Consider the following 23,302-nt stretch of genomic DNA (forward strand, 5'->3'; position numbering starts at 1 on the left):
AAATTTGTCTATGGAATAAAATTAAAAATTTGTTTTAAGTTATAAGGAAAGCTCAGTGTGAATTTTATCTGAGAGTCACCCTCAATTCATGCTAAAGGTATACCTGTTAATGAACAGCATTTCAGTAAATAGTAAACATTATTTGTAAAGACTGAAAGGAAAGAAAAGGCAGCCTGCCCCAGAACATTACAGCTGGATCTTCTCTGGAAGGCTGTAGATGTGACCAGCTAAGTGAAGAGGTAGCCTTGCTGGAGTAGGCTCAAGCCTTCAACCAGCATCAAGATCTTGTCATGAAAAGAAGAGAGAAATACTGGGACAGCATGAGAACACAAAGACAGAGTTGAAATGAAGATCTGAAAATCCAGGAATACCAAAGCTTCCAGGTGTCACCAGGAAATAGAATATGGAAGAGACAGTCTCAAAGTCCCCAAAGGCAATAACATTAAATCAGACTTTATAATTTTAGGACTTGGAGATAACATATTTTGGTTGTATTAATCAGCTTGACCTGCAATAATTCTTATAACGAAACCAGAAAATTCCAAATAATGATTACTGTTTATGAAAATAAACATGTGATTGTCTTCCATCAGCTGGGTTTATTACTTTTTAAAAAACAAGATCTTTTTATTAGAATCCACTTATTTATACATTTAGTGTTCATGGCGCACACGTGAGTGCGCGCGCGCGCGCACGTGTGTGTGTGTGTGTGTGTGTGTGTGTATTTACATGCCTGTTAGGGGACATCCTACAGCATGCATGAGAGCTCCTTCTCACTACAGAGTTTCAGGTTGCCACAATAAAATGCTGGAAGCTCTCCAGCCCATTGTCAGAGTCAAATTATTTGCAGCTGGCTGTGTTGCTCTTTATAATTATCAGTGCTGACACTGCTGTCCCTTTAGTATTGTCAATGTGCCTCATGGATGTCTACTAAGTGTGTAACCTGCAAGGTCATCAGTGCTATTAAGTTAATCCTATGGAGCTTTGTTTAAGAATATTATCAGCCACCTTTTAATGTATCAGTCACTCTCCTCCTTCATGTTGAAGTTAATTATATGCAAAGTTTAAAAAGCAGGAGCACAGAACTGCCACCGAACAGATACCACCAAAAGGATCTGTGATGCTTTAATTTCTCTTGTAGCCTTGAATTCAGAGTTGAGTCATTTGAGATCTCCAATTAAGGTGTAGTCTAAACATTACCCCTAGGAGTCATGGCAGCCAGATGTGCTTCAACAGCTAGAAGAGTGTGTATTTTCTGAAACAAATGTCCCTAGTAGAAGGCAAGACTATTCTGTGTAAAACAACAAGAGAATCTGTACTTATAACCCAATAGCGCTGTGTGGGAGACACAAAATCAGTGTTTAGTATAGCGTTAGCACACATGCATTCTTGGGTCAGGCTACTCGAGTACATACTGTCTTTCCATCTTAGTAGTTCTTGAACTTTAACAAGTATCTTTATCATGTTGAGCTCATATCCTTATCTGTGTAATGGAAAAAAACAGTGGTACTCAACGTATATTTTAGCTGCTCCAATTCTCAGTTCCCAAGAAACTGGAAGGCAAAATGAGTTTTTTACATTATAGTATGACTGATACTGCCTTCAGGAATTTTGCTGTTTTTCTACTGACTGCTTATGTGTGATTTTTCTTAACTTTGGCTCCTAGCCATACTGACTACATGATCAGAAGTGAACTAATGAGAGCAGACATCTCCACACTCTGTGGGCATCCTTCAGATGTCCACGTAGTATTTATGGGTTTCTAGCATCTAGACTCTCTTCCTCCAAATGAAGCCGACTCTTAGCAGTTAAGGTTATTCGACCTGTAGCCTTATAATACAATAGTGTTTTTGTTTGATGGAGGTGCATATATCCATTCAGAAAAACATGTTAATTGAAGTTTCAATATTATAACTTGAACTGCTATTATATTTTATTCATAAAGAATTGTGTACCTCTTTGTAACTGTCATTTGTGGCAATTTCTTCAGTAGAGAAGCTTATTCTCCATGCAATACTCATTATAAAAACACTATTAAGTTCTGTGTAAAGCAAGGTTTACTTCTTTCTTCCTTTATTTTATTTTATCTTTTTTAAAGCAAAAAAACTATCTTTTTGCATTTTAACATACCAATCCCAGTTCCCACTCTCTACCCTTCTCCCATTCTCTTCACCTTCCCACCCCACAACAAACCCTATCCACTCCACATTGACTCATTGCTTTGAAGAAGGACCAAGGCCCTCCCTACTATATCTAGACTGAAGAAAGTATCTATCCATAGAGAATGATTCCAAAAGGCCAGTACAAGCAGAAAGAATAAAACCTGGTCTCACTGCCAGTGGCCACACAGTCTGCTCTTACCCAAATTCAGAGGGTCTAGTTTGGTCTTATGCTGGTTCCTTTTCTGTCCAGCCAGAGTTGGTGAGCTCCCATTAGCTCAGATAAGCTGTTTCAGTGGGTGTCCCAATCATGTTCTTATCCTCTTTGTTCCTAAATTTAACACCAGTAGCCCGGACACTGAGAGCAACATTAAATAAATGGGACCTACTGAGACATTTCTGTAAAGTAAAGGACACAACCAAAAAGACAAAAAGGCAGCCTACTGAATGGAAAAGATCTTCATTTTTTGCTATTATTGTCGGTTGATTTCTTGAGTTGGAACCTTTGTCATTAGAATAGACTTCTTGAATTTCAGGGTAACCACACTGTCTTGTTCTCCTCACTGCTGGAATTTCAGCATGAGTCACCATGTATTAAAAAGAGAGAGAGAGAAACCAGCTTATTCAGCTGCTTCTTTCTTTCTTGAGGTTAGTCTTGGCAGCAGTGGCAAGAGCACTTCGTCATATTTTATTGAATCACAAATTTTAAATACACTAAATACCTAAGATATTTTTTGACACAGGCTTACGCTATAAAAGACATTCTATACCATCTTCTCATGTTTCTTATCTTAATTTTTATTTCAATTCCCAAAGAACTTATTAGTCTTTCTAATTTCTGATTTTATTGAACTTACATAATTTTCATAATTAAATGAATATATGTATTAGTAACAAATTTTAACATAAGGTTTTCCCCATTGATCCACTCCTTTATTTCCTTCTGGAAGTCATGGCAAGTCAGTTTTATGGTCTATGTTTAATCTTTTATTTTCTTCTCTTCAGTAATTTTATTACATATTCTTATGCTTAGCTTTAAATTTTTCTTCTTACTCCTCTTCTATAGTTAGAATATAGAACTAAAGACAGGGGTTACCCATTATGAAGATTTTTAAGTCCATTCCAGTTGTGTAAATAACTACCTGTAATTTAATTATTTATTGTTCATAGTAACTCTTGAAGCTGATAGGAAAATGAAAATTGTATGTATAAATGAGCTAGGCATAATTTTGAGATTTTTAAATATAATAACGAAATAGTAAATTCTTAATTTATATTATATATAAAATAAATTCTAATTTTGCTTTTAAAATATGAATTGTTATATATTTATAATATGTAATGTCTATATGATATTTATAAAAATGAAACTTTAAGAATTTTCTATATGGTGTGTTTTAAAGAGCTTTGAGAAAGAAAAATATTTAAAGTGGAGGTTTATTTTTATAATAAAATATAGTTAATAAAGTACAATAATTGTATTGTATAATTCAGTTATTATCACATTATCAGAAACATAGTTTTCAAATATGTCACTAGAAACTGCATATTATGAAACATATTTTATTCCTTCTTCAATTTTCCCTGATCACAGGACACTGAAGAATAACGACAATTTATATATTCAGAGAATAGCTTAGGGTTACAATAAGAGCATTACATGCCTTTTCAGAATTTTCACATTACTTTCTGTAATATTCTAGTTCAATGCCTTAATAACTGCTAAAATGAAGGGAACATATACTATCTCAAATTTCACTTATTATCCAAGGGTTTCTAATAAAAGCTAATGAAAGCTTCTTTCCAAAGGCAATTTATACTATTCCAAAATTGTCAATTCAAAGGAAAAACTGGGCAAAATAAACATATTGTTGAAGCTATTGGGTGAGGATCACCACTGGAATTACTTACAAATTGATGTGACTTTATATTAATAAAAAGTTTTTCAATGACGATATATTTCAACTATTAAGTTGCTATTGCCAATAATGTGACTCTTAATATCCAAGGACAGAACTCAAGTGAGCCAATATTTATTCCTTTGTTAATGCAAACTGAAATCATCTAGGTCATATTCTTCTTTGGTGTGGCAAGAAATAAGTTAATCTCCACAATTTGAGTATACTGATCATTACTTGTTATCTATTGGCATCTTATTATTGAGAAGTTTTATTTTTCTAATTTACTGGTAAGTCAACAAAAAATTCTTGGCTATTTGACAGTGCTCTTACATTTTGAGCTGATATATTGAATAAGGTCTTTTCTGATTTCAGTGATACTCTCTTCATGTTTTACACTCACATTTGCATATTTAGAACTATGAACTGCAAATGAGAGAAAACATGTGGTGTTTGTCTTTCTGAGTCTGAGTTACTTCATTCATTATAAATTCTTCCAGGTCATTACATTTACCCAAAATATGTTATTATTCCACTTTCTTTATAGCAGAATTTATACCATTTTGTATATATACTCCATTTTCATTATTCATGCAAATACTGTGATTTTATTAATGGTTTCTATTAATGGCTATTTTTAATAGCATGCGAAGAAACAATGTTGAACAAGTTTGCAGAGAAGGGAGTTGAGATCTTTGAATATATGTCAAGGAATGGTATAGCTGGATCATATAGCAGATTTGTTTTTAGCTTTTGAAGCTTCTCTGTACTAATTTTAGAGTTGGCATCAATTTGCATTCCTACCAACAGTGAATGAGTTTCTTCTTTCTCTACAACCTTCCCAGCACATTTTCTCAGTAGTTCTGTTCATTTAAATCATTCTGACAAGGGGGAAATTAAACCTCAAAATAGTTTTAATTTCATTTTCTTAAATACTAAAGATGATGAACACTTTTGGGGGTATTTATTAATTATTTTTATTTATCCAAGTGAAAACCTCTTAATTAGATCCCAAGTCTATTTAATTGGTCCATTTGTTTCCTTGACCATTTTGTTTTTAGTTCTTTGTGTACTCTGAATATTAATCCCCTGTCAGCAGTATAGTTGAAAAATAATCCTTCTATTTTTTTTTTCATTTCCTCACTTAGACTTTTCTTTAGTCAGAAGCGCCCATTATTTTGGAGGATCCAGTATCATTTGTTTGTCATAATCCCTTGAGAAACTGGGTCCTGCACAGAAAGTTCCATCCTACACCTATACTCTAAAGAGTATGTAACCTTGAAACATACAAACAGCAAAACTGACTAAGCAGTGTGTTTGTGCAAAACCACAATTGTTTGTGTAATTATAAAATCAAAGAAAAAAAGGGTATCAACTTGAGAGTGTAAGGTCCATGGAAGAGTTTTGAGAGATGGCAGTTGGGGTGGGCTAAAAGAAGAAAAGGAAGGAGAAAATTAATATAATTCTATTTCAATTAAAAACATATTTTAAACAATAAAACACAAATAGAATATAATTATATCATTTCCTTTCTCCTTCCTCTTTTCCTCCCTCTAATTTAACTCCTGTGCCCTCTAAAATTTATAAATTCTCTTTTCTTAAGTTGTTACACACACACACACACACACACACCTAAATAACTAAATGTCACCTACTCAGATGACATAATATTACTTATATGAATACAACTTTAGAATTTAGTAATAGATAACCACTTAGTGATCTTGTTTGAGGAAGATTATTTCTCTTGCTTGGGAGACAGAGGGAGACTGACCTCTGTGACTTCAAGGCATGGTGGCACACACCTTTAATCCCAATCCCTGGGAGACAGAGGCAGACAGATCTCTGTGAATTCAAGGTGTGGTGGTACACACCTTTAATCCCAGCACTTGGAAGGCAGAGGCAAGAGGATCTCTGTGAGTTCAAAGACAGCCTGGTCTACAGTGGGAGCTCCAGGACAGACAAAGATACACAGAGAACCTGTCTCAAAAAGCCAAAAAGTAAAAATAAAAGACATAGATCTTAAAGCTGCATAAAGATGGAAAACACACAGAGAATCTTGATACTGTATGCTATTATGCTCTCTTTGAATTGTTTCAATGCTGAGGAAGGAGCAACAGCTGTTAAAAGATATTTGCTTATAAATGCTGCTGAATTACTTCAAAATTGAAGTGAAAAGGTATATTACTTTGGAGAAGAGATTTTGCTTTTGTTTCCACTGGAAATGAGAGGCTTCAGATTCATTCTGAGTTAAGAAAAATCAGGTTTGATCAATGAAGACCACCTGAGAAATCTCCGGTAAGAACAGAGGGTACAGATGTCTGAGTTCTACATCCAGAACAGATTCAAGACTGCTGCCTGAGATGATCAAGCCTCACAGGATACTCCAGTCAGGACTTATCTGCGCCCCCAACCAGCAGGAAGTAGCCTGGAATACTATGCCCACATTCCCAAAAAATGGACTATGGATATTTTCCTTTGTTTAAAAAAATAAACAAAGGAGGGGTGGTGCGGGAGAATTGTCTGTATTCTGTCAATCATGTTTTAAATAAATGCTGATTGGCCAGGCAGGAAGTGCAGGCGGGTCAACCAGACAGGAAGTAGAAGTGGGATGATGAGAACAGGAGAATTCTAGGAAGAAGGAAGCCCATTCCTCCCCAGTCCTGCCCAGATCACAGAAGAAACAGGATGTGACCTGCCCCAATGAAAAAGGTACCGAGACATAAATAAGAATAATGGGTTAATATAAATTATAAGAGCTGATATGAAGCCTGAGCTCATGGGCCAATCAGTTTATCATTAATATGGACTCTCTTTGTGATTTCTTTGGGGCTTGCCAGCTGTGGGAACTGGGCAGGACAAAAACCCCAACAAGCCTGGCCCTCATGCTACACACATGTGCAAGCACATCTTTACACACATGTCCCCCCACCCACATGCAAACACATACATAAGATGCAAAACATTCACAATCACATGCACTGAAGAATTTTTTAAAAAAGGAAGAAAGTGCTAACTTGGAGACTTAACATATAATTATATGAGAAATATTGATGCAAGTAATATAAATAAAAACTAATGGATTTATATTTTAACTAAAGTCTTTACTCATTGCACTAGAAAATAAGAAAGAAAAGAGGGGAGGAGGGAGGAGGGGACCAGAGAAAGAAGGAATGACAGACATAGCAAGTGAAATAAAGCCTCTATTCTCTGCTATTAAGATTTAGGCATGTGAATTGAATATATGTGTGTTCGTGTGTGTGTATTAATGTTTGTATATGAAAACCTTTTAATATTGTTTCTCTGTGTGTGTGTATTAAGGTGTATAAGTGAAAACTTTTCAATGTTTTCTAATAAGTGTGAACCAATAATTGGATGCCTTATAATATTTTCTGGAAAGTATATTCATAAGTCGATCTACTTTATATAACATGCAATTTCATATTAATTCAAACTAGATTATAACACAAATACTTACACTGCAAATGTAAGTATATTTTAAAAGGTTCCTAATTAGCTTCATTTCATCTTGCAGTATTAATATACAATGACCAGTGAAATATGGAAAGTTTTTCTTTTTTAAAATTATAATCCAGGTTACTAAATTCCATCACAGCAAAGAAATCAAATCAGGAACTTAAAGCAGCTACTCACATTCATAGTCAGTCATGAGCAGAACAAGTTTGAATGTATGCATGTCTCCTACTCTACCTTCATTCCCTTCTCTTATACAGTTAACTATCCCCTTTCTAGGAAATTGTTCCACCCAGAGTAGAGACTTTTTTTTTTATCTCCAGTAAGATCGACATAATCACCAATAGACCTTCCCATAGGCCAAGAGGATTTAAGCAGCCCTTCACTGAGATTCTTATTAGGTAATCTAAATTTTGTTGAGTTTACAATTGTAAATAACCACTACAAATTCCTAGGGTGCCAACTACTGATTTCTTGGAGAATCTCAAGAGTCCTGAAGAAACCTCTGTAGTTATGTGAAGTATATTTTTGCATCATAACAAGCTATGGCATTGCAACAATGATAGTTTCAAATTGTTTTATGTTGAGGACTTTAAAAGATAAAGGCAAACTTGGATAATAGGGATGGGCCAATGGCAATCACAAAAGCAAAAAAAAAATCTGAGAGAATTTTAGGTACACCTTTCTGAGCATTGTTTGTATTTCAAAGCAGGATAAGAATCAAAGACCTTCATTTACTTTCCAGAAGTGAGGAAACTTTAAGTACCTCTCTTAAATAAAAGTTCAGTAATTAAAAGTAAACTGTCTTTTTCAGAAAGGGAAGTTGGAAGTTGTACACAAAATTCTGTATTACTTGGTTGCTCTTATATGTAGATTTTATGTTGTTGTTGTTTTCATTCTGATTTCTGATAGAGAAACAATATGCTTTACTTCAGAATCTAATCATTAAATTTATAGTAACTGTTAATAATGGGTTTTATATTGAAATAGTTTTTCAAGATAACATAGTGTGAATGGATAGTTGGTTTTACACATCTGAATATGAATCAGTTTTCATGGAAGGCAGCATTTTCCTTGGACTGCTCAGAGCTAAGGGTTGAGGTATTCCACTAACAGGTTTTGGTTCCTGTGGTAATATTTTTCTCTGACCTGCCATGGTACCTGAGGTTCTCACAACAAAATCCTGTCCTATTTATCTCTTCGTCATATAGTTATAATTTTTGTATGCAATGGTTAAAAGGCCCATAATATATTCTGGCAGTTAATTTACCCTTTATGCTAAGTGACTTCATATTTGCTTTTCATATAAATCAAGTCAGCACAGAATCAATGCTTCTGAATAGCAATAAAAATACAGATCTAAAGTCTTACTTTATTCTCTTTGCATTAAAGATTTTTGAGAGATCTACAAAGCATGACATTGGTCTATGTACCAACAACAGTGGATTAATTCTCCCCCTGAACTAGAAGTTACCAGTAATTTATTTAGAATTGCTACAAGCTGCAAAATTGTACAGTAATTGCTCAAAGATCTTTTCATGAGGTCGACTTATCAGAGCCAAGAGCTTTGTTGGAGGTTTAAACCAAGATGCAGGCATATTGGAATTATTGGCTTGTGAATAAAGTGGCTGTTTCTTGCTGTAAGATTTCTTACTCTACCTATTTCCCTTCTGTTACAAATTTGGGATTTATCTCCCACAATTCAGCACTATTTGAGCACTATTTGAGCTATGTGTGAAGATAGTCACACAGTGAAGAAACCTGCTTGCCGCTACCTAGTCTTTGCTCCTCTTTCCTATCTAAACATAGAAATCTGCCTTCCCTGATTTTTATTTTTACTGCCTGAAATGGAGAGGCATTTAGGGTCTAGGCAAAAGCATTCCATTTTAAGACATTCCCAATATCCAAGGACATAGACTTACTACCTGCCCAAAGCTGTTATTTCATAGCTGCTCATATAGAGAGAAAAACTAAGCATGCCTTGATCTTACCTCACTAATAGATAAGCAAAGTAGTGACCTGAAACTAAGCTTGCATTAAAACATTCCTAACTTCATTTCACCTCCACTTCAGTTTTACTGTCTTTCCATAATAGTGCATTCTGCTAGGACTTGCTTATCAAAGAACATCAAAAGGCTAGAAATGACAAACATAAGGCAAGTTCTGTGATCATTACTAAGTCACAATAATACATGGATCTAGTACCCATCAAGGATGATGTAAGATTGGCTAAGTAAATTTTACAAACAGGACTGAAGGATGAAAGGGTTTTATGTGAGTGAGCACTTTCTATGTTTCTTTTCTTCCCCTGCTGTTCTACCAATGCAACTTCATCAGTTCATCCTTAAAAATTATAATGGAGCCAATAAAAACTGGCAATGGTGCTAACTGATAATTATCATTTAAAGGAATGAAATAATGGTTTCTTTGCGTATCTACTGTCTTTGACATTTTTATTTATTCTCTGTATGACATATAACTTAACAAATTGTTTTTCTTTTATTTTTGCATTTAGTTCATTTACTATCTTTGGTCAATAACCTTGAAGACAATAGAGAAGAAAAACCTGGTATCCAAAATATTATCATTGCACCTTCACAAACATACTGTGAAGAAATACAGGTCCAAGAAGAGCAGAGAAAGAGAGAGAGAGAGAGAGAAACTTTCTGAATTAAATGAAATACTAGAAGACCGAAAATAAGAGGCATATGAACAGCAGTATTGAACAAAACTATAGTGGTGAATATGAAATATAGAGAGGCAAGTATGCTGCTTTAAGACACACACAATTTCTTGGCTTCTCTAATATCCAAACTGAAAGTGTTTCATTGAGTATCTGAAGTTCCTTAATATTACTAAATTAGATTAAAGAATCAATTTTGTATAAAAACATTTACAGCACATGCACTAAGCTATAAAATTATGATGATCTCAGAAATTGGTCAGGTGAGAACCCAGAAAATACTGGCATAGTAGAGTGAAGGAATGCTAATCATAAAATTCAGGAGGTAGAAGTGGAAGAGTTAGGAATTCAAGGGTATTTTCTGATTCATAGAAAGTTGGTGGCCAATATGTGGTTTGCCTGAGACCCTGTCTCAATACCACCAGCATGAAATTAAAGAAACAAACAAAACACCAAAAGTAAATGAATGGCCTGCTGAACTTGCAGCGGAAGTGTAGTTTTAAAGAGATATTCTAGGAATATGGGTACCTGTGCAAGCATAAAGGGAAGAAAATAAGAACACCTGATTATTAGTAGTCCCCTAAGGACTCACTGGAAAGGTTTGAAATTCCCATTCAGGCAACTCTATGGCTCATTTAGGACCTTGCATCCAAACTGTGGCCTTTTTTATTTTATTAGAGATTACAAGTGTTAAACTAAAGTTCAAACTGTGCTGCTGCTCCTTCCCTTCAGGTTTCAAATTCCAAAGTTCAGGGAAATATGTCATTTTTCCTTTATGAATAATTAGCTTTGATTGCCAAGAGAAAACCCACCAAAATACATTCTCACAAACTCACAAGACACACTGTGCATCTTTCATTTGTCCAACTGTGACATACATGTAAAAAATTCTCAAATTGTGATCTTCTAAGTGCTTACTGACAGGACACTCCGAACTATGACCACCGTGGTATAATGGTTTTGTCAAGCCTTAGTATTCATGTGAAACTCGCCAAACTTAAAATCAAGTATAGTGGTAATATCCACTTGGCAGTAGAATAGAAATAGCAACAATATAAGTCAGGGCTACAAAATGTGTACTTCCAGAAATAAATAGTATTAACAAGTGGTAGTCCTTACACCTTTACTACATTACTGGAAACATCAGCTTGGAAAAGATCTAGTAAATTATGCTGAGAAAAAATATTGAAATTCTATTATCTTCACATTTTGTCTAAGTAAGTGACACCAAAGCACATCAGGAGAACCTGTATTGGACAACATCTAGAAATTAGAATTCATTTCCCTTATGCATTAGAAGTATTGAAGGTGAAATATGCTAACTATGTGTGTCTCTAGTTATTCATAGTCACGGAAATCTTTATTGTACAATATTACCTTTATCCAAGAAGCCATCATTAACCCACTGCACATCTCAATAGATGTGGTGGAATGATGCCTTTCTTTAATATGGAGGAAATGTAAAGTATCACCCTTCCATAAAGCTCTGAGTATTACTAGCTTAAATCTTTGCTGTGAGGGATTGACATTTCAATTTTGTATGTTTTAATAACTGCTCCATTTACTTCATGTAATGTACACCAAAGGAAAGAAACAACAATAAACTATTTGCTTTATTTTACAAATTGATATAAACTTCTGTATCAGATATCATAATGAAAACATATCATCTTGAGATACACATCACATCCGGTGTCTTATCCAAAGATATATAATTTGGTTAAGTGAAATGATGTCCAGGGACACTTTCAAAGTATCATCTACACAGTATCAAATAATAAATAGTTTAGGTATCTCATATTTCCATCAAAACTTGTGCAATTGCTCATTTTTATCAGTATCTCTTACAATAAAGATTAATTTCTTGAAGATTATAATTTTGCTGAACTTTAGATTCTCTGATGTGTCATTCAGAATGTCTTATTAACGATAACCTGTACTTTATGCCCTCTTTATTCATGGTTGTCATTTTTTGCAACATCCACATAAACTGACATAGAATTCTCAGTCAACAACAAAGCAACCTGATCTATTGTGTGTTGCAAATTACATAAAATGCAACTTTTCCTTGCATAAAATACTAAATTATAACACATACGGTTTTGGGGTTCTGCAGATATTCTGATTCTAATGAATATAATGGCAAAGATTAGGGCTTGTCATCCTTATTCTTTCAGCTCTGTTCCATCTGATTTTGAGATTTGAAGGAAAATTTATTTAAGTTTAAAAGGAGTGAGATAAGTAAGTTGGTCCGAGGGGAGGGAGGGAGGGGGGGAGGGAGGGAAGGAGGGAGGGAGGGAGGGAGGGAGGGAGGGAGGGAGGGAGGGAGGGAGAGAGAGAGAGAGAGAGAGAGAGAGAGAGAGAGAGAGAGAGAGAGAGAGAGAGAGAATCATTCTTAAGATTTACAGCTCTTTATCTTGGTGTGATCTCTCTTGGCTATTATCCCAGAACTTTTTACTTTGTGAATTGATAGTCTGTCAGGGTTTTTGACCTGGATATTCTTAGAGTTTAACTCTTTCTGCTATTCCATCAATCTCTTTTTACATTTTATTAATCGCTACTACAGATCTTATGGATTTGAGGAACTGATTTTCTAAAGAAAAATCCTGTGAGCAGGCTATTTGTCTCTGTCCAGTCTCTGCAATGCATCACAAAGGGAGCAAGAAATTGGCTCCTCAAAATCCTGCCAATTAGTCATTTCTCTCAGAACTTCTCCAATATTAACTCTGTCTGCATTACAAGCTGCTTTATTAGGGAATATGGATCTCATGAAACAGATTCAAGTTATCAATTGCTTCACAACACAAGGAAATCATTCAAGCAGTATAGAGTACCACTCGTGTAATGATTCTAGTAGCTGATTATGGTGTTGCATTCTCATTTATCAGTTTACAATTCAATGCTTTATTTTCTTTGTCATCAATAATCATAGTCCTTTTAATCCCAGAATTATAACCTTCACAAATTTATATAGTTAAAATAAAAAATTTTTAAAAAGTAAATAAGAGAGGAATGGATTTGTAGCCATGTATAAATATATCATTTTATGTTAGGAGGATGCTTTTACTGAAGTCCCTGCAGGTCCAATTCCATGGGAATGAAGAGAAGTCATAAGGAATACTCATTTGTTTGTAGAAGAGATATACTCAAAGAATGCATTTTCTGACAATGCAAAACTACAGAGATGGATGTGTGTGTGTGTGTGTGTGTGTGTGCGCGCACGTTTGTGTATAGCCACCCAATGTTAGAGAAAGGCAGAAGGTCAGGTAGAACACAGGGTTTGCAACATTAGGAATGTATTCTCAATAATAGTTCAGCGATAACTAGATTCCATTGCACGAATATATGTGCAATATACGTCACTGGGAATGGAAGTCATGTAAGCTGTGAAATTTGGGTGACTATGCAATGTCAGTGAAGGCACCCGATATCACCCAAGAAATCTTGAATTAAATAAATCTTTGTAAAGGTTTGACTTTTCTAAAGATTATTTGGAATTTTCTTTCTGATTTTGGGCAGTGTGTCTTACCACTTTGTCACCTGAATCCTAATTCTCATCACACTACCTTAATAAATTTATCAGGAAATGCAAGCTACATACTGGGACTTCTAACTTCCTATAATTTTCCAAAAATATTGTATGTACTTTCAAAAAAAGAGAGAATAGCTACCCATTACCTATTTACACTTTGCTTGGTCTTTATTCCCAATACTACAGAAACTGGTACCACATTTTAATTGTGAACGGAAAATAGGTGAGCATCAGAAATCAAGTCTTGCTATTCCGGCCTTCTTAGCAATAGATAATTTAAATAGGTTAATAATGGTAGTATTTGTAGAAATGAAAACATATTGAGTATTTATGACACCAGGAATTTTTATGGAAAATCACAAAATTAATTTCATTTGTGGCATCCAGTGTTTTGGCTTCCTAGAATGTGTAGAAGTGGAAATAATGAATAAAACTATGGCTCATTAAAAGCACATTAAGGACCTGAACTTTTTATTTTGTTCTCTTCTCACACCAATAATTCTACATAAAATGCATGCTTATAAAAATAAGGCCCTCAATATAATCTGGAAATAAAATATATAATTATGTCCCTTGTGTACTATTTTTGTTGGTGGTGTTTTAGTTAGTGTTATTATTTTATTTCAATCATCCTCAATAGTCCAAGAAACAATTGCTGACCTAGGTAATATAACTTGTTTTTCTTAATATTTTATTTTTTGATCCAAGAGAACTGGAAAATAAATTAAAGGATATACCATACAATCTGCAGCTTTTTTGACAATGAAAAATAAAAACTGTCTGAGAGTCTGCAGACTCCATAAGCATATGTTATTTTTCTACTTATCTTCATTGATATTAGCATTGTTTTCCTCTGCACCTGTTTTTATTGTCTTGAGAAAAGATGTAGAATTTGAAACAAAAACAGTTATGAATTCAAACTGAGAGGTGATCGAGTAATTGAATAAGACAAATAACTCAGTCCTTGGTCTATTTTATTGTCATAGCATATGCAATATAATAGAAATCTTATAATACAAGTTAATGAGATCCTATCAGGAAAATATGTACACACATATGTATACATATATATATATATGTTATTTTTATGTGTTTTATTATAGATTTATCTGGTTTCTAGAGCATAAATGTAGCAGGTAGAACTGTTTGGTTTCATTTTAAAAAGACAATTTAGAAAGATTTCTGATCATTCCTGGTCGCTCAGACCAGAATAAACACACAAAAACTATATTAATTACAACACTGTTTGGCCAATAGCTTAGGCATTTTGTGGCTAGCTCTTACATCCTAAATTAACCCATTTCTATTATTTTGTGATTAGCCATAAGGCTGTGACTTACTGGAAAGGTTCTGGCATCCTTCTGTTTTGGAAGCTACATTGCATTTCCTGGACTCTGCCTATTCTCCCTAATATCTCCATTCAAATTTCGTGTGTGGCCTTACTCTGCTAAGATATTGGCCAAAACAGCTTTATTCAATAACCAATAACATCCCACATATAAAGTTAGCTTGTCTTATACAAACTTATAAATATAAGAGCACATAAATAGATTCGATGATGAAATAGACATGACCACAACAATAGGCTTGGAAAATTGCTTGACAAAATTTTAGTGTACCCCATGATGAAAGGCAGGAAGACATTAGCAACAGAAGGAAATGATCTCAACAAATTCAAAACTATACGTGATGAGCCTGGAGTGGGTATGGTAAGAAATGAGAGAAAAACAGAAAAAAAAATCTTGTAAAATTGGCTTAAGACATGTCAGTCCTCTATCATTATTTTTATTCAGGATAATACTTACTCTTTTAGCCAAAGCAATAAGTCATGAGGCAATGAAATTATGAAATCTAAGTGACCTGAACAGAAGAAAAGCAGAGAAAATTGGCTCATTTACACACCAAAATGATCAGCAGCAATTAATGTAAAAATTGTCTCATTTGTTCAACAATACTTTCAACCAGGGAGCATCATTCTATTAGCATATATCATAATTATAGGGAGTGCTAATCACACCTATATTGTGATAAATACTATAAATAAGCAGTGGATATTTAAAAATTCAGGAATCTACTCTCATTTAATCCAGTTAAGATGCCCAGTGATGAAGGATTACAGTCATCTCACCTGCTCCTCTCTGCTCACTCCATAACCCCAATGCATAGACTGTTGACACCCACAATTAAGATAGATCTCACATCAAATAGCGTTGCCTAGATGTCCTCACTGGAACACTCAGAGGACAGCCTCGTTTAGATCATAAATGAATGCATAAATCATCGTCTCCTGGCTATTCTAGATGCATTCAAGTATTCAATACTAATCACCACAGTATGAAAATGTCGTGATTTAATCTCTAATTTTGTACAACTAGTATAAACTAAATTAAAGGAATTATGAACTGTGATGTGGTTTTGTCACATTTTGCCTTTAATAGCTTCAAACTTGCTATATCATCAAAAATGACCTTGAATTTTTGATCCTTCTACTTCCCCCTCCTCTCTGGGTGATAAAATGAGCTACTTTCACCCTTTTGAAATTTTTGTTATTGTTGTTTGTTTAGAATTTTTTTCAGTTCTAAAGATCAAACACAGGGCTTCATGAGTGCTAGGCACTCTATTCACTCTGGAGTGAAAAATTTAAGGAGCAGTTACCAAATCCATGGTTGAGAAAGACGATTCATATAAGGGGCTGCCGCTCAAAAATGGAAATCTCAGCATTACTGGAAAAGAGATAAATATTCCAATTGTATGAGAAAGAAGGTTTCTTGATTTCTACTCAATAATCCCTGGAGGAAGAGCACCCTCTGAAACTTTTGACAAATCAATATTTTAGCTGCTGGAGTTCCATTTACTCTTGGCTTAGGTGACCACTGACATTGGGTCAGTATTGTGAGAATAAGGATGTGCAGGTTATCAAGAAGTGCTGTTAGCTCTTATGTACTGAAAGGAGCTGGATGCTAGAAAACTAACTCTCCCTTAAAGACACTATGGGTACCAAACAGTTCCACCTGCCGCATTTATGGTCTAGAAACCAGATAAATCTATAGTAAGACACAGAAAAAATAACATAAGAATAGAAAATAAAATGCTACAGAAAAAGATGTTTAAAAGATTCTCTTTTTATTGGTTTTTCGAGGCAGTGTTTCATTGTAGCTTTGGAGCCTGTCCTGGAACTAGTTCTTGTAGACTAGATTTGCCTAGAACTCTCAGAGATCCATCTGCCTCTACTTTCTGAGTGCTGGAATTAAAGGCATGTGACACCACTGCCCAGCTAAGGATCCATATTTTTACAAGTCTAAAGAAATAAAATTCTCAGAGATTATGACCAGAAGAAGCATAAAAATATTAAAATTGATTGGACTGAATATTATGTATCTTATTCCTATAATTCTTCCTTTCTTCATATTGATAATTTATAGTTCAGATCACCACAAGTAACCTAGACTAATTGGTATACCTTGTTGCAAATATTCTGATACTAAATACTATAAAGAGATTTAACAAACAGAAAAAGGGAGAGATTAGATCTGTCCATCTCTCCTCTGTGTCTACAAGGAAGAAATTATGAATTATATTCTCTGTTTTTTCACAACTTGTCATGAGTAACTGATTTTGACCAAAGCATCTGAGTACAGCGAAAAGTGGAGTATATTATGGTAAATTATTAAGGACATTCTTACCAAAATTTGAAAACAACTGAGTAAAGCATCTATTGGTTGAGTTAGAATAAGTCATTTCAGAAAATGAGCAAATGTTTATACAAAGATTTCAAAGATCTCTTTTAAATATCCCCAAATTTCTCAAATTATTTATTTTACTATTGCTTCTTATTATTATTTCAAAATACTGACATTACTGATTTTTTCTAGCTTAATGTTTCTCTGTCTTTTTTGTTTTAACATAACCAAATTATTACTTGTAATCTGCAATATTTCCGTGTTATGAATCAACATGATGTGCCATAAACATTGTAATTTCCACTGTCACCAATCACAACATATTTTATAACAAATAATGATAGCCAATCAATCACAATGTTTATATCTTGTTTTGTGACACTGAGCAGGCTATAATTACTTCTTTCAATGGCCAGAAATGTGCATGAGAAATATGAGTGTCACAAAGACAGAAGATATAAAATAAAGTTGGTATGACAAGGTTGAAGGAACATGTAAGTGATCTTCTACAAGAATATGGATAAAAAGTGTTTTCTAAAGAAACAAAAAAACCCATATATCAATAGAAGCTAAGTATATGCAAAGTTTTTCTAATTTATTTTCATATTTAGAAAATAATAAACGCCTTTCCTTAGGAAAACATGAGTTTTTTGCAGATTTCTCTCAATAGATGAAAAATTAAATGTTGTCATTTTTTTCTTATTAAAAAAAAGGAAATGAAGAGAAGTAAGTGAAGAGAATAGGAAATAAGTCTGACTTCTGATTTCAGATGTTACAATAAGAAGGAGCATGTAAAGGGCTAAGTGAGTGTAGGTATGATCAAGTTCATTGTATACATGTATGAAATTTTAAAGCAGAGGTTTTTAAATTAACATGCTTTTATTATTTTACAGTCTAATTGAATAAAGACATTCTGCAATAAATGTCTACTGGTACTGAGACATGGCTTGACAATTGGTTTTGACATGTAAATCATTTTATTATCATTCTTGAGGGTTTCAATGGGAGAAATTTAGCACACATTATTTAACAGCCTATAGGATTTCATCACAGTATTTGGTATAAAGACTGCCAGTTCAAAGAACAGCATTATAGATGGCAGTCCCAAGATTTATATTTTACCTAAATATGTACTAAGGACAATTCCCAGAGGAGAAAAAACTAGAGTGTAAGTTGCAGAGAATAATATAACCAATATTTTGAAACTGCAGAGAAACATTTGATGATTTAGTTGAAATTCTGCCATACACTAAATTGCAACTGTAGCATGCTAAATCGTGCTTAGTACCCTGCCAAAGCTAATTATCTTGTAAAGTGTTTAACTTATTTTTACTGCGTAGTTTACTGGAAGAACCTTGCTGATTATGTCGTACAGAATAAATCTGTTACTATTATTAATAATAAAACTAATTATGTGATAATTATTTCATGATTTGACATTATCTTGTGTGTTCTAAATATATAACATGAGGAATTAATTCTTCTTTAGCAGCTCGGTGACATTTAGAGTTTCAAATGGTGTAATTTACTGCCTAATACCTGATGTCTTAAGACTTCTGCATTTTGTTGGGATAAACACTTTATTTCTAGAATATGCTCTCTGCCTCTGCGTGCAATTTATCACAGAATCATGGCAAGTAGTATACAATGAGAAATATAATTATAGCTCTACACTTAACATCATCATTCCCTTCATTTCTGTTCATACCTTGCTTTTGTGTATCATGTGAAAATCGCAGGTTTAATTTAAAGTGTTCGTTATTTTTGTTGTTAAAGGATAGCTAGAATTTATTATGAATTTATCCTCTCTTATTTCCATCAGCACAAAGTATAAGAGAAATGAAGAACTTCTGAAGCTTCAGATTTGCTTCCACATTTTATGTAGTATCATGTGACTTTAAAAAATCAGAGATCAATAAAACTGGACTGGCTCATGCAGGATTTAGCATAGTTAGTCTATCTTCTCCTAATTTTATATTCAGATTATTTTGCAACTGAAATACTATGCCTTAAATAATTTATAATGAATAATTTAATTTCCCCCAGCACATAGTATGAGTGTTCTGCTTTCAGTGTGAAATGTCCTCAACAGGAACTTTTGGAGACTTCTTCTTTAGTTGTTGGGTGACACTTTAAAATAAATATTTGTAATTTTGTAATTCTTAGAAAGTAGAGTCAGTGGTTATAAACAGCATGACAAAAAACAGCGTGAAGGTGGAAAGCTTGTAAATTAAATTCCAGGTTAACTATATTATGTAGGAAGGCACAGCTACAGAATTGTAGACATCTGGTCCCATCACGATCCACAGTCAAGAAAACAGAGAAATTAATCTCTCATGCTGCTGCCTTACTTGTTTCCATCTCATTTTATCTAACGTTCTATTGTTCCGTAAAGTTCATAATATCCTGCCAAGGCAATAGTGTCATTGAGAGTGGAGTATGTCTTCCTGCATCTACAAATAAACAAGATGATACCCATAAACATGCTCCCACACTAATCCCATTCTAGTAATCCCTTAACTGAAATTAAGGCAATTTTAGGATTTGGCAAGTTGATATCTGCAATTAAGTTGCATCTTTTTCAGTACATTTGAATCTGTAACAATGATTTGCTACTTAAATTATTCGGTTTTTTAATTTTTTTTTTCCAAACAAGATTTCTCTATAGCTTTGAAACTTGTCCTGGAACTAGCTTTTGTAGATCAGGCTGGCCACAAACTCACAGAGATCAGCTTGCTTCTGCCTTCTGAGTGCTAGGATTAAAGGCCTGTGCCACCACTGTTTGTCCTTAAATTATTCTTGACCTTATCTGTATGTCCTTATGCTGTTTCCTGAACAAAAGCTTAGAAGAAAAAAGTGAGTGGGAAGAATGGCAGACATGCCCACTACTAGCCTGAATTTCGGTACTGTGAATAGTATACACTCATACACTCTTACTTCTCTAACTTTTCTATTGACTCCCCGTGGGAGCCCTGGGAGGAGCTGATGGTGGGTAGGCTAGAGTGAAGAAAAGCGGAGTGGGAGAAGGGGTGGGAAGAACTGTGGTTGGAATGTAAAATAAAGAAAATTAAATTTAAAAGAGAAAAGTAAAAACATTTTATTTGTTAATTTCATAATTCATAGCATGTTCAGTTTGTTTATACTTATATATTATTCTATTTGTATATGTGCTTTTCCCTGAATGTGTGTGTGTGTTCACCATGGTGCTAGATCTGTTGAACTGGAGGTATAGATGGCTCTGAGTCATTACGTGAGTGCTGGAACCTGAATCTGAGTCCTTTACAAGAGCAACAAATGCTGTTACCTGCTGAATCAGTGCTCCAACCACATATAATGTGTTTTGATCAAATTCAACCATATTCCTTCTTCTTCAATTCTGTTATATCCTTTGAACCATTATTATCTTTTAACTTCATATGTTCTTTTATGTTTGAGTCTATTTAGTGACGTGTATTCACGAGTGGGTAGATAGAACCATCTAATAGACTACAGGCAGTGTCTCACAGCCAAGTTTAAATTTTGAACCATAATATGTGGCAATAACCTGCAGTTCTCTAATTAGACAAGGCTGACAGAAGAGGGTGAAAGCATTGCTTTTTATTTTAAACCTAACCAACCACTTGGGTTCAGTAAGGTTATGTATCTTAGAAGAGAATATATTTCTACTATCTTATTCAACAAACATTATTCCTAATGCCAATTGTAAATATTTATAATTATACCTACAGGTAAGTTTAGCTTCTAGCAATCTACTCCTTTCTGGTATCTGGGATAAAAGTGAAGGGCAAGACCTAAACATGTTTATTCTAGGATTTAGTGTTGTATAATAACTATGTTAAATAATGGAAAAGAAAGTAATATCTGTGGTCTCTACTTCCTCAAGGCATCTATACAAAGGCTATATCATACTGAGAGGTCGTGAGTAAACAAACCTCAGTTGACAGTGTTATCAATATCTGTACCTAGATGTTTCTTTCTCACCTGCCAGTTCCCAAATAACTATTCAGAAGCTCAATATTAATTACAAACTGTTCGGCCTATTATCTCAGTCTTATTATTAGTGAGCTCTTACAACTTAAATTACCCCATTTCTATTATTCCATATTTTACCATGATGCTCATAGATTGTTACCTCACAATTTACTTCTCAGGCAACTGCTAGAGTCTTCCAGACTGTACCTCATTTTTCCCCTTATCTTTGCTAGGATTCCCAACCTGGCTCTATTCTGCATGACTATTGACCAAATTAGCTTTTTATTAAACAATGGCAATAAAACATATTCACAGAAAACAGAAGGACATCCCACATCATTTCCCCTCTTCTGTCTAGGTAAAAAGAAAAGTTTTAACTTTAACATTGAAAAATTTCATATAACAAAATGAGTATCAAGCATGAATTATAGTTGTAAAATTTAGTCTATTTGTATTTGGCAAAATCAGAGAAAATACTCCATTATCTATCCTATCTTTCTGAGTCTAAAGTTTCACATCTAATTTATCTTTAATCATAACTAAAAAAAATTGTAATAATTATCTAGTCTCTAGCTCTACCAAAGACCCCAGAAGCATATCATATCACCTAAGTAAAAAGAAAGTATATTATAAGCAACTTCCAAAACTCTAGAAATGACAGAGATATCTGACTGACTGGATAGGCTCCAAAAGTTCTTCTGTAATGTTAGGGAATCCATCTTCAGTCTATAGGCCCATAGTATTTGGCAGACATTTCAATAAAGCAGAAAATCTGAATGACTGTCCTACCTATATTGGCAGTTTGTCAGTCACTTTCTTCTGTGTCCTGCAGAATGTCTGGCAGTTTTTTCTTTGAAGCAAGAATACTAAAAGACCATTCTGCCTTGTTTTGACAAAGTTTAGCATTTTGTCAAATAAATAAAAAGTCATTTTCTGTGTGTCCTACATGTACAGTTTGTATAGCATAGAGTCAAGTGGTCCATGCAAGATTAGTTTCTTGCCTAAATGGCTAGTCTTGCTACATTGAAAGCAAAGACCAAAATGAGCTTCTTTGATGCCCATCATTGTCTTGAAGTAATTGGTGCTGCCAGTATCAGACATGTCTCAATTTTGTGAAAAGTCTACATTCTTAAAACATTTTGTATGCTATATTCTATAGGTCTTTGAAGTATTTGAGATACCCTCTCCATCTGAAATATATCTTTGCATATCTAGGAAACCTAACTAATATGATTATAAGTTGACTATTATAGATGACTATTAATTTGTATTTCTTCCCTATATATTACATTTTTAAATAAACTGCATAAATATGATGCCTTAAACCAGAGTAGAAATATGCATGTAGTGTAACAAATTTATCCTTAATTTTGTATCAATGAACCAAAATCCATACTAAATGAAGTACATTTCTATATCATATCCCCCTTTTTCTTTAGAAAGAGATTAACTATGACCATTAATTATTTACAATCAATCTCTTTAAATTAAAACTAACACTTATGAACAATATTTTGGGTATTTGGGCATAGTTTTTTTTTTAAATATTGTTACCTGCTAATTGGGGGTTCTGGTAATCTTATGGGGATCCTGAGAAAATTTAGAATTATGATTAAATCTTGGTTGTAGTAGTCTGTGAGGGTTATCATCTCAACCAGTTGTTTTAAAGATTTTTGGATGTTGGATCACCAGGGTCATTGTTTCCATCAGAGTTTTTAGGGGTCTTGCTTCATCAGAACATAATAGCTTGTAAGGAATCCATAGCTTTTCATCTGTAGCAAGACCTCCTGAGTCATCCATGCCACCATCAGGAACTAGGATGCAAACTGTTAAACAGCACATCTGCTCAGTATCAGCAAAAAGAGTGTATATGAAAAAATGCAACAGCGAAAAAGCCACTCATG

The sequence above is a fragment of the Chionomys nivalis genome, chromosome 17, assembly GCF_950005125.1.
Source record: "Chionomys nivalis chromosome 17, mChiNiv1.1, whole genome shotgun sequence".
Lineage (NCBI taxonomy): Eukaryota > Metazoa > Chordata > Mammalia > Rodentia > Cricetidae > Chionomys > Chionomys nivalis.